A 13,906-nucleotide genomic window follows, 5' to 3' on the forward strand; every position below is an offset into this window, starting at 1 on the left:
AATTAAGTTACGTATTTAACATACATGACATATGTGAGGAATACAAGCATACCTCTCACCTGATATGTCCTCGTGGAAATCCATCACCAGAGGTGAGGGCTGAAATTCAACTCTTGTAGGGAAACAATGGCATAAATAGAGCATTATTAATCACATACTTGCCAGCATGACCATTCCAAATGATGTAAAACGCACAATAGGTAATACATGTACATAACAGTCAGATGCAGCTGATATGCTGATGGTGGATGTCCTATCCTATGCAGGGGCAGAAGGACACATTATTAATGGTTGACTACAGCAGACGTTACAACAATGACATATATGGAGCAGAGGTAATAGCATACCAGTGATACACCATCCTGATGTGGTGGGTTTTTCTGTCATAATGTGAACCTTTACAGACAAAGCAAACATAATCAAGTATGCATGCAGCAGCAGCATAGGCGCATGATGACATATACAACAGTGTAACAGGATATGGTGATACTCACGTAAAGTATGGTGCACCTGGTGGCTAGATGTCCCTGTGTAGAAAAATAGCAGCATTAATTCTGTGCAACACATATATGCTACATAGTGCTGCAGCTTGTGAACATGGTGGGAAACCATACCTCATCTTTCTGTAGATGCACCTGCATGGCTCATGTCCCCAGAAGATGTACCTGTAGTTTACAATGTCAGGAAAATATCAATATGACAGTATACACCACTGGCATGATAGGAGGCAGAGACAATAACAGGAAATGGTCACAGTAACAGTACATGAAGACACTCACCGGTCATATCCTCTGTTATGCAGAAGTGGCTGGACCTGTGCAAATGAATGCAGAAAACATTACACAAGTTTGTTGTGCTGTTATGCAGGTACTGAAGTTGTATGGCAACAAGTCATTACACTTACATTAGTCATCCTCACCCTGTGTGGACCCATGTGCACAAGCAAGTCTGCTGCTGCAACATAAGAATAAAAGTCATGAATATGCATGCAACAGCAAGATGTACTGAGTTAACCCATATGCATCAGTGTTATGCAAAGCAACATCTACATGTGCTACATGGAGCACCTACTTCAATCCCACCCCATGTATGTAGCAGTCCCTAATCACCGTTTGTAGTGATGTGAGAAAATGTATGATCTCATCAGGGGGTGTCAATGGTAGGCCACCACCGGTGACATACCTTGATCTCTCATATTGCTGTACTCAGTTGGCTTCATGAAGGATTATGCCAGAGCACCATTGGCAATAGGCCTCATGGGTTCTATTATAAAATCACACAAAATTAATTACTTTGGTGAGGTCAAGCCAGACTTCATTCCTCCATACTGTATTTCCTGCCCCTCCAAGGAGTCTCTGTCCATGTTGTCTCAGAGCATCAATTATAATTTCATTTTCCAGTGGTGAAACATTGTTGCCTCAAAGTCTGTTTACCATGTGGAAAGCAGTTATATGCACATTTAAATTAATGTGGGGATCCACATATGGAGATGATAATGTTGATAGCTTATGCCAATGTATTGTCTATGCACTCCTGTGCAATGCCAAAAGCTAGAAAACAGTCCTATCCCAAACAGTACTGTGACATATAAACATATTTAAGCTTCTTTTGGTTTCTTCTTCATCATCATCATCATCATCATCAACAACCCCCTGCTTCCTATTTTCTACATGGGGTTGGGGTGTTATGTCACTTGTCATCATCTCTCCATATTCAATGCCACTCTCCTACCTTCTTCAACACTCATGCCTGACTGGCGCAGGTCTTCTCTCATATAATCCATCTGCATATTTGCAGGATGCCCTCATTTCCTCTTGCCTTCTTCCTGTCTGTCCCAAATCTTCTTCACCAGATTGACTTTTGCTTTCTTGCACATGTGCCCAAACCACCATAATCTGTTCTTTTTGACCTTTTCTGAAGTTGGAGCGATATTGGCTTCTGTTCTTATGTCCTCATTTCTTCATCTGCCCCACAGTGTGCATTCTACTCCCATTCCAGGCACTTCATCTCCATCACCTCTAGATTCCTCAATTGCTCTGCCTTTACTGCCCAGTTTTCTGTACGATTGGTCACACTACTGTTTGTATGTCTTACATTTCAGCTTCTTTGGCATTCTTCTGTTATACACTACTCCCGATACCCTATGCCAGTTGGCTACAGCCCCTTTGATTCTTGCTTTGACCTCTTTATTCAGACTTTCCTTCCCCCATCCACAGCACCCAGATACTTGAAGAAGTTAACCTGCTCCACTGTTTCCCCTTTTATTTCAGTTTTCAGCTTCTTCTGATTTCCCCCATTTGCTGCCATTGCAACTGTCTTACCTGTATTCAGTTTCATTCCATGTCACTTCAGTTTTACATTCTATTCCTCTACTGTCCACTGACGTTCTTGCTCAGAGTCTGCCTGTAATGCCACATCACCTGCATAAAGCAGCTTTGTTGATCTGTCCCCTATAATCTGTTTGCTAATGTAGTCTATCACCAGTATGAACAGCAGTGGGCTCAGAGCTGAACCCTGATACACACCCCACTCCCAGTGAAAATGCCTCTATAAGATCAAACACTGTTCATACTTGAGTCATTGGGTCCTTGTACATAGCAGTAATTCTATCAATGTTTCTGGGACTTTGAACCTCCACAGGACTGCCCAAATCAGCTTTCTTGGGACCTTGTTGTATATGCTTTCTCCAAGTCTAGGAATGCCCTATTGAACTCTGCCTGCATTTCTAGTTTCTTCTCAAGTATCTGTCTCACTTCAGACAATGGGTCAGTTGTGTTGCATCCTGATCTGAATCTGAATTACTCATCTCCCAGCTTACTTTCTACTACTCTGCGTATTAATTTATCAATCACCCTCTCCAGAACGTTCATGCAATGCGGCAGGAGTTTGATGCATCTGTGCTGGACACAGTTGTGAATGTCCCCTTTGTTCTTGAACAGTTGCACTAGTATAGTATGTTTATTCTCCAGTCATCCAGGATATGCCTTTCTCTCCACACTGCTACAAGTACCCTCAAGACTCATTTCTCCCCTACCTCACCCAACATCTTGATCATATCTGCTGTGACCTCATCTGAGCCTGCTGCTTTCCCTGACTCCATTTTCTTACGTCTTCTAGGGTGGGCTCCTCCTCTTCTCTCACTGTAGGCTCTGTCTGAGGCAGTACAGCTTCTGTGGGGTTTTATTCATTCAGAAACTGGTGGAATTATTCCTTCCATCTGCCTTTTATGTCCTGTGGACTGGTGAGCAGGTTGTTGCTGGCATCCCTTATGAAGGGTGTCTGAGTATCGTTTTTATCTTTCTGTCTTTGCCTTACAACATGATAAAGTTTCTTTGTGCCATTCACTGGGTCACTTTCCAGAAGCTGTTAGAGTGCCTCCAACGCCTTGTTCTTTGCTATTGCATCTCCTCTTAGCCACTTTGTTAGCCAACCATTGAAAACAATACCTGAATACATAAGACTTGGAATAGTTTTAAAAAGTGATATTTATAGAGACTGTCTGTGGGATATGAACCTCTTTACTGTGGCTATCAAAGTAGTGGAGATCCAAACACCTCATTGTGCCACATGATCCACACACTCCGCATACACTTCACTTTAACATAATATGCATAACATATGTGTGAAACAAAAATGTCTGATGGCTGTCACACACATCCTGTAGCTGTAGTCCAATATTACCAGGAACTGTTATACATGATGAGCTTATATTAACACAATGAGCAGTGAAAGTTATCCTCATTAGCAGATACTATCTGAAAATTATTAATTGAAAAACTTACAGAAAGGACGCACAGCCTCTATATCCGTAAGCATACCACACATAGTACATGTTAAATACACATAAACACAGCAATACAAATACGTACTACATAGCAACATACGGAAAATGTCGGTATCCGTAGATTTCCATAGATATAACACAGACTGTACCGATTCACCAGCAATTCATACAGAAAATGAGTTAGTACATCCTTATGTCCTGTTTATGGGTGCTGTTTACATTTTTCTGTACAACAGCATATGGGGAAAGGGTGCTTGATAGTGATGGAGATGTACCTGACTGTATGCATACAGGTCATTCCTTCACCCTTCCAGTGGGTCACATATATTTTTTTTTATTGCACACAATTTTCCCTAAATGCATCAATCTAAGCATATACACCTACATTTCTAAACAGCAATGATAACATAGGTCTATAAGGAGATACATATCCCACTGCAGCAATGTTAGCAGGTGGAAAATTGCCTTTGCAGCTACCTCTGAGTCAGGTATACATAAAAGTAATACCAACTATGTGCATACAGCTTTTAAGTCCCATTTATGCCATATATAATTAATGAGGTTTCTTAAAATTCAAAGTTTTGGAATTCTGTTTGCACATATCCACATAGGTTCTCAAAATCTGGCTCCTTAACCAATAGCTTGGTGTAACAGGAAGGTGCTCCACACAAATACCCAATAGGTATCATTAAACAAGACTCTATGTTGCACATGTCCGTTTTCTTCCAATTCCATATGTTTAACACAAGCCCTTGGCATGTTTGAATGTCTACACTTACCTTCTACATTGTAAAACTTGATGCTATCTGGCAGTTTTGTGGAGCATGATATTGGATATTTTTGTATTCATCCGTTAGCCATAGGAATATGGATACACACATACACACACAATACTAGCTTGTTAAGAAGGAAAGTGTTGAGATATGGGTTAGCTTATTTTGTAAAGCAAGAGGGCAGTGTGTGCAAATATATCGTGGCTAAGTGTGGGTTCACATCCATGTAAGGGGCAGCTATCATTATATTTGGATAGTTGTCTCTGTGTAAAAGCTTTGACAATTCTGCTATAGATTACTGATATTGATGGTTAATATGCTTGTGACTATAGCATTTATTTGCTGGAATTCTGTGAATATCTATACAATCCATAATGATCTGCTAACAGCAGCTCTTTTGCTACAGTTTTATGTGTAAAGCTTTGAACACACTGGGTAAGTTCTGCAAAAAAAAATATGGAATCTGATAACATTGGCAAATTGAATTTAACATGTAAGTATGTCATTGTTAATTAATTCAAATTCAGCACCCTTCTCATATTTATATTTGATCAGAGTGAGATGGTCAGATATACATTTTGAATGTCAAACAGGAACATCCCCTGATATCAGGGATCATGTCGACATACATTTTGTAATTTGACAACAAAATATATGTATATATTTTATGTCCTCCCACCTAAACTACATTTGTGCATGCGTGATAACAGGAATTTATAGTTGTTTGCTAACAGCAGTTATGTCTTACATGACAGTGTTCCACTGTCTGAGGTATGAAATTTTACTGTTGTGTTTTTGTGTTGTGAACACTGTGCTGACATGCATTCATGACTGCAGTTTTATTTTCATAACTGCACAGCAGGTTGTACTTCTTGTAAAGCTTAACCCATGAACCCTATCACTAACCCATCCCTGCACATTCATACCACTGATTTGTTTAACTGCATTTCCTCCAGACTTTTCTAGGTAAGATGGATTAGCTAGGCAGGTAGGTGTTGAGGGCAGGGTGCAAATATAGTTGAGAGTTGCAGGTTTGAATCTCAGGTCTTCTAATCTGTGTTAAATTTTCTTCCAATATGTAAAGGACCGTGTGTGAAAAATTCAAAACTGTGTGTGGTGGTTCTGTAATGTTGTTCAATTTAAAAGTTAGACAACATGAGCTGAGCAACAGATATTAATGTTATTTTATACCTACATTATTCATACATGTTTTTTTACTTTTTGCAGGTGATGGAGAATGCACTAGGAATCAGGCCCAATGCATTGAGTAGATGCCCAGGCTGGAGAAGCAGTGCAGGGAGAGAGGTATGTTTATGATTGCGTTATCAGATTTTGTAACTAAAATAGATCGGATCATTGTTACAGTATTTTTTTAATTATCATATATACTACTTCTAATGCAGGAATACCCATCATGGATCTGTAAGGTAAGCACAATAGTTGGACAATCCCTGGGATTATAAGTATGAATTACATAAAATATGTTTACATATGAATTAACAGCAAGCCATGTTTGCTGAAGATAATGTTTTTAATTGTACACCACAACCTAGATGACAGTCATTTATGTGTAACTGTCAGAGTACTTTTAATTGTTATGTTCTGAATAAAAGTTGATAGTGTGTTACCTGCTGTTTGTAATGCAGGTGTCGGCAAAACTGTATGTCTGGATATGGTTCTCAATGACTGATCTGTTGTTATGTATAGCCTGTCTATTTGCATAGTGAATGGGTGTCTGCTGTGTCAGTGTTCACACTGCTGTAGGTGGACTATGTCTGCCATGCCCTTCACCTTTGACAATTTGGTTGCAACATACTTGTATCCTGTGTTTAGGAATAGTTGTGCACATAGACATTCCTGTTTAACATTTTCCACTGTCTATTACTCAATCAGCATCATGCTGTTTCTGTTTGCACTATCATACATAGTGATTGCTAATAAAGGTATGTAGGGCACTGATACATTTGTAGATAAACAGTCCTGTTTGTAGAACATAAACTATGTTTTCATATGCCACAGGCTGTCACTGTGCTTATGATTGTTCATTATTTCTAGTGTGTTGTGTTGCATTCCAAAAACTTGATGTTGGGTCGGCCAGTGACCATGTTGCCTTACTCACCACTTTTGCATATGTCTTTTATATTTCCTACTGGGTTGTCATCTCACTATGGCTTCATTATACAAGTACATGTTAATTGGTGGCTGTTCATATGACTTGTTACATGCATAGGCACCTGGGTTACAGTTGACATTCACACACCAAAATAAATGTGCAAGGCACACATACAAGACAGGAAACATGGAACTAGTGACTGTCTCTTCAGCAGTCTGCCGGCCAATGTAATGAGGCATAAATCAAGTATTACCAGCTGCAGGTCACAGTACGTGTATTATGCTGTAATTTTTACAGTGTCATTTTGCAAGGTAGACTAATGGGACTGTTGCATGTCACAGCATCATGGCCTGCTTCTCTTCAAATCTCAGGATTAATAAGTTTGCTGCCTGTGCCCATACTTGTCATGTATAATGATCGCTGATAAACAAGTGCTCAGGTAATGACTGGAGTTCTACTGGTAGGCTGTGTTATGCATGCCATGGTATAGCTTGAAGTAAGCTATACACATTCTGTGATGGATACAGTGACCCTGAATTGGGCCTTTATTGCAAATATCCATAAGTATAAATAATAGGACATAAGGAATATGCTGTATGTATGAGGACCCACCTGCTAGCAGCAATTATTTTTACTATAATTCTCCTACATAATCATGTTAGGCCATTTCATCTGAGAATGTGGTTTTAACGACACCTGAAATGTATGCTCATATGCCCTTATTCGGGTCCCCTTCGAATGGTCGACATTTCACAATGTCGACATTCATATGGCTGAGACCATATGATCGACATTTGAAATGTCGACCACGGGGAACCGGCATCTCCCTACAGTGCAGAATGGAAAGATTTCCACTTCCGCACTGTAGTGCCATCTCAGAGTTGGTATATTTAAATTCCGGGGTGTGTGGGAGGCAGAGCCCCTCCACTGGGGGTGCAGGGGGGGGGGTGAAACCCTCTCTGCTAGCAGTGTTAAGGTAATTTTTTTTTGTTTTTTATGTTCTACATGTATGGTTGACATTTCAAATGTCGATCATATGGTCTCGGCGATATAAATTTTGACATTGTGAAATGTCGACCATATCAAGTAGACCCCCTTATTCTCATATGCAGACAACAAATGTCAAAGGGATCGTACTTACTGCCTCTTAGATTTCAGGTACGCACATCTATTTCTGTTTAATGTCAGCCATTGTTATGGTTTTGATTAATAACTTACATTGTACATGGTGGTACTCGTAACTATGGCCATACCTTATTCTAAGGTTACATACTGACTGCTAACTGCCTAAGTATTGTGTCACAGTGAGTATGTTATGCAGTCAAATCGTAGCAGGTAGGGTTCCTATTACGTTGTCAAATCCTTGAAATTTTGAACCTGAGAACAGTGAACTCAGATGTTCAAAGTTTCAAGAATTTGAACGTAAAAAAAATAAATAAATACAAACCCTAAAACCTACCTAACTGTTGCAAGAAGAGGGGCAAGCCACCGTGCACACCCCACACCCCCCGCTTTTTAAATATACCAACTCCAAGATTGCAATACAGTGTGGAAAGGAAAGATTTCCCTTTACCGCACTATAGTACGATGTGTTATGCTGTAATATTTACAGTGTCATTTTGCAAGGTAGACTAATGGGACTGTTGCATGTCACAGCATCATGGCCTGCTTCTCTTCAAATCTCAGGATTAATAAGTTTGCTGGCTGTGCCCATACTTGTCATGTATAATGATCGCTGATAAACAAGTGCTCAGGTAATGACTGGAGTTCTACTGGTAGGCTGTGTTATGCATGCCATGGTATAGCTTGAAGTAAGCTATACACATTCTGTGATGGATACAGTGACCCTGAATTGGGCCTTTATTGCAAATATCCATAAGTATAAATAATAGGACATAAGGAATATGCTGTATGCATGAGGATCCACCTGCTAGCAGCAATTATTTTTATTATAATTCTCCTACATAATCATGTTAGGCCATTTCATCTGAGAATGTGGTTTTAATGACACCTGAAATGTATGCTCATATGCCCTTATTCGGTCCCCTTCAAATGGTCGACATTTCACAATGTCAACATTCATATGGCTGAGACCATATGATCGACATTTGAAATGTCGACCACGGGGAACCGGCATCTCCCTACAGTGCAGAATGGAAAGATTTCCACTTCCACACTGTAGTGCCATCTCGGAGTTGGTATATTTAAGTTCCGGGGGGGTGTGGGAGGCAGAGCCCCCCACTGGGGTTGCAGGGGGGGGGTGAAACCCCCTCTGCTAGCAGCGTTAAGGTAATTTTTTTTTTTTTGTTTTTTTATGTTCTACTTGTATGGTTGACATTTTAAATGTCGATCATATGGTCTCGGCGATATAAATTTTGACATTGTGAAATGTCGACCATATCAAGTAGACCCCCTTATTCTCATATGCAGACAACAAATGTCAAAGGGATGGTACTTAATGCTTCTTAGATTTCAGGTACGCACATCTATTTCTGTTTAATGTCAGCCATTGTTATGGTTTTGATTAATAACTTACATTGTACATGGTGGTACTCGTAACTATGGCCATACCTTATTCTAAGGTTACATACTGACTACTTTCTGCCTAAGTATTGTGTCACAGTGAGTACGTTATGCAGTCAGATCGTAGCAGGTAGAGTTCCTATTACGTTGTCAAATCCTTAAAACTTCAAACCTGAGAACAGTGAACTCAGATGTTTGAAGTTTCAAGAATTTGAACATAAAAAAATAAATAAATACAAACCCTAAAACCTACCTAACTGTTGCAAGAAGGGGGGCAAGCCACCGTGCACACCCCACACCCCCCGCTCTTTAAATATACCAACTCCGAGATCACAATACAGTGCGGAAAGGAAAGATTTCCCTTTACCGCACTTGCAATACTTTATTTATTGGTTTTTGGGTTTTTTTTGCTTTTTTCACTGTTATCGAAGTTCTGACACTTCGAACATAAGGGTTCGACCTTATGGTGTTCGAAGTTTCAGAACTTCGATAACGTAATAGCAACCCTAGCAGGTATGCATGTGTAATATCTTTCTTGCCTTGTGATTCACCTTGACAGAGCATGGAACCAATGGATACTCACACATCAGACATCCGAGATGAGTGTATGCCAGACCACCACTGCCTGAGTCCTCCAATGATGACCATGATGGAGATGATGATGACAGTGAGGAAGCTGGATCTGCATGTGTCACCATCCCTGCTGCAACCCAGAGGAGTGAATGTCTGTTCAACAGAAGGCCATGTCATTCCCTTGCGTTTTGGATGACACTTGTCCTGTCACACTGACATACTAGTATTGTGTGTGGTGTGGCATGTTTTGGCAATGATGATGCCATGTTATATCATATAAATGTGTCTGCTACATATGGGCAGTCCTAATTTACTGAATGCATAGACCGCCAGTGTACAATTCATGTATACACAGTGTTGTTGTTGATTTATTTAGTAAAATTACAGTATGGCTTATTTGGCTTACGTTACATTTCTGCATGCATTCCTTATTCACAGGAATTTACACATTTCAGAAAATGGTGTACATATGCACTGATTTATATACATGTCTCTGCAAATATTCTGATCCATACAGAAAGACCATTATACTTTGGAACTGTGATCAGTCATTGACTTCATGTTAATGTGCCGTAATGTTGCTCAAACAGTCCTTTGCTCAGTTATACCCATGGTCAGTGATATCAAACAGCAGTTGTTTATTCCACATGTTGTTTTACATTGACTTGACAGCATATGTGTGTGTATGGTTCCGATTATTAGCTTGTTTACCTACATCTGTTACTATTATATGATTGCACAATACTGCGGCTGTGTGATTTATACATGGCTATTTTTGTTGACTTCAACAATGTAGTCTGCCCATGTGACATACATTGGACATTTGCTTCAATGTAGTTTGAGTTGACTTCACCACCACCCTATGTGGTATACACATGCATTTGCAATGTTTGCCCTTGCATACTGTTCGCCTGCTTTATCATTTACCTATGTAACTTTTCTGCCATGTCGCCCTTGATGTGGGCACATGTTCTCCATCTCCTTTCCACCCTAGTAGGTATGTTATGCATCTTGCACACATGCATGGTATGTGCTCACCTTTGTTTGAACTCTTGTCCTTTTTCATGTAGTTACTTTGTTAGGAAGTCAACTACAACATATGCACACAAATTGCTGGCTACTGCTTGCAATACATTCTTGTTCATGTTATACTTGTGTGTTACATATTAACCACTGTACATAGTCAAAATTCTGGTAATTGTTCTATAACATTAATCATAGACTTCTGAACATGTATTATTCCATATCATTGGTGTGCGTATGTGTATTGACATTGCCTTCTGATATTTTCCTGTTAAGCCAATGAAGCTCATGCATACTCTACATCAGTGTGTTGCCTTTGACATGGCATACATCTGTGAAGTATGCATTCCATTACATGTCTGTTTGGGTCGTGTACATATTCTTGTGTAATTATCTGTCACTTTGCTGCTTTGCTACAGTACTGCTGTTTGGTACGGAGTCTGGTTGTTTGCCTTTCACATGCATGATCAGAGGTTCTGTTCTGTCTTCTGCTGGTATTTTCCAGCCCGTCACTGGCTGCATTTGCTCATCTGTGATGTTGCTTGGATCACACTTGGACTGCTGACAGACAGCTTGGGTAGTGGAATCAATATCCAACATGTACTGTGATCTCTGCAATATACATCTACCATCAGTCATGCACATCCTGTTATGACTGCCACACTGTTTTCAACAGGTCATACAATAATAATGCATAGGTACATGTGAATTTCTGCATTTCACCATGGTTGATATGCATCCCCACCCTGTTTGTCAGAATTCCATTGCCCATGCTGTAGAATGTGCTGTCTGTGTACCTTAGCTTTCCTTCATGTGTATTTTTGACCTTGATCTGTTATGTCTTGTGATATTTGTTATATGTGTATACCTGCTTTGTTGGCCTTCTCCTTTTTCACTGTCTTTATCTTTCCTTCTATTCTCCAAAAAAAAAAAAAAAAAAAAAAAGAAAGAACATTGCCCAAGCCCCTATGACTGCCCCACAGATTTTCCTATTCCAACATACTTCTTGTGTGTCCCTCTTCTTCACCCATACCCCAACCTGCTTTTCTATCTCCCTATATCCCTGGGTGTGTGCATTACTGTGTTCCCAACACATGTCCTGCACCCATTGTTAGCTACTGTGAGCTGTGACAATGTGGCTGTGATTTCCCTTCACCTTTATTAATGTTTTTATTAGAAAGTTTATGGAATCTGTCAGACTCTGTAAGTGAAAGCAAATATATTTTACAAATAAATGACTTACAGAGATATCCCATAGCTGTCAATAAGCTTACTGGAGAGATCGTTGTGAATATGTATTTAAGAATGTCATGCAGCTTACATGAGATAGTATAATTTCCATAACTTTGTTAATGTATACCAAGCTTTATGAGGCAGTTTTTATGAATTACAGAGTGGATGTGACTGATATACAGCACACCAGTGCTGCTGTTCAGCTATGTTATGCACCAATAAATTCTAAGTTCACCAAGGCATATTTGCATATTGCAGGTTTATCCACAAATTTTGAGCTGATATGAAATTATCCAGATTCTGCGAAGTTTATGGGATCCAGCCCATGGTGTTTCTTAATCAGAAAATCTAACAGACTTTTCTGAGATTATGAATAAATAATGAGGTTGTTCAGGTGAATGTCTGATTGGTACAGCCTTGAACTCTAACCACAGAGTGATTGGTTGCTTGTACTACATTCAAATAATACAGATCGCTGAAAGATTGCTGAAATGAGTTTAAACAAACATATAAATGAGTCAAAAAAGTTCAGTCTGAGGTACTACATTCAAATAATACAGATCGCTGAAAGATTGCTGAAATGAGTTTAAACAAACATATAAATGAGTCAAAAAATCCAATTCTGAAGGCAGCAGAAAAAGTAATCAATTCTGAAGTCTATACCGATGTTTTGCTATCTACCTGTTCTTTTTTATTCGTGGCATTTGACAATATACTTCTCATCTCTCCTGATTTTCTTTCATAAAATTTGTTTTTTTCTGGAAAATCATTCCAGATTGAAGTCCCTAAATAATGACAGACATCTGAGGTTAAATTAACATAAGGGAAATCAGCATAAGAGCCACTGGGCTTAACAATAACACAGAGACAGGGAGGGTATCCTGGCCCCAATGTGCAGAGAGATAAAGTCCTGACTGTGTCCCAGATGCCTCGTGTTCAGGTAGTGGCAGGGGCAGCAGAGTGACTGGGTGTTGGAGGATGGGAGTGAGTGGCTTATACCAGCTCACCCATCCTGGTGGGAGGGAGGCTACCTAGCTCATTGTAATAGTAGCATGAGCTGTTTGGCAGCTCCATGATGCAAATGGTATGCTGCTTGCTCAGAACCTTGCACATGTGAGAAAGCAAGCATGCACCTTCCAAAGGCAACCATAGCAGACCACACAATGTTGCTGTGGGGTGGTGAGTTTAGACATGCTGATTGACAGTCATGTGATGCTGCACCAGCATCCTGCATTTTCTGCACTGACCCTGAACATAGGTGAGGTAGACCTTGGGGTGGCTAAATCAGATTTGGTAGATCCGATGATGGAAGAGAGGAGCTGGTGGTTAGCAGCAGGGAGCTAATAAAAAAAAATGAAATACACTAAGAGTAGCAACAATAAAAGCATTATTTAGAGTGACGATAAATGGTGGCATTAATGGCCATTACATGAACACATTAGGACATTTGGTATTGTTCATCATTAAGCACAGCAAAGGCACAATTCATAGACGCCATTTACACTAATGCATAATAGCCATGGATCCATCCATCACCCCTTCACCCCTTTTTCCATTTTTGCACATGGATTCAGGGTGTCACTTCAAAAGTGACAATCATCTAGAGGAGGGGTTTACACCTCCAAGAGGCTAGCCCTGCCACAGTAGTTCTTCCACACCACACACTCACACATATTGCCAGTTTAGAGTGTCCAGTCCACCTACTGCATGTCTTTGGAGTGTGGGAGGAAACCAGAACAAACCCAGATGAACACAGCGAGGACATGCAGACTCCACATAGAAGGCACCCCAGCAGAGAATCAGACCAGGGGACCTCTTGATGTGAGGCAACAACACTAGCCACTGCACCATTATGCCAGCCTGCCATAACAGTTATGAATAAAT

Source organism: Protopterus annectens, chromosome 16.part0, assembly GCF_019279795.1.
Source record: "Protopterus annectens isolate FY-2018-M chromosome 16.part0, PAN1.0, whole genome shotgun sequence".
Classification (NCBI taxonomy): Eukaryota; Metazoa; Chordata; order Ceratodontiformes; family Protopteridae; genus Protopterus; species Protopterus annectens.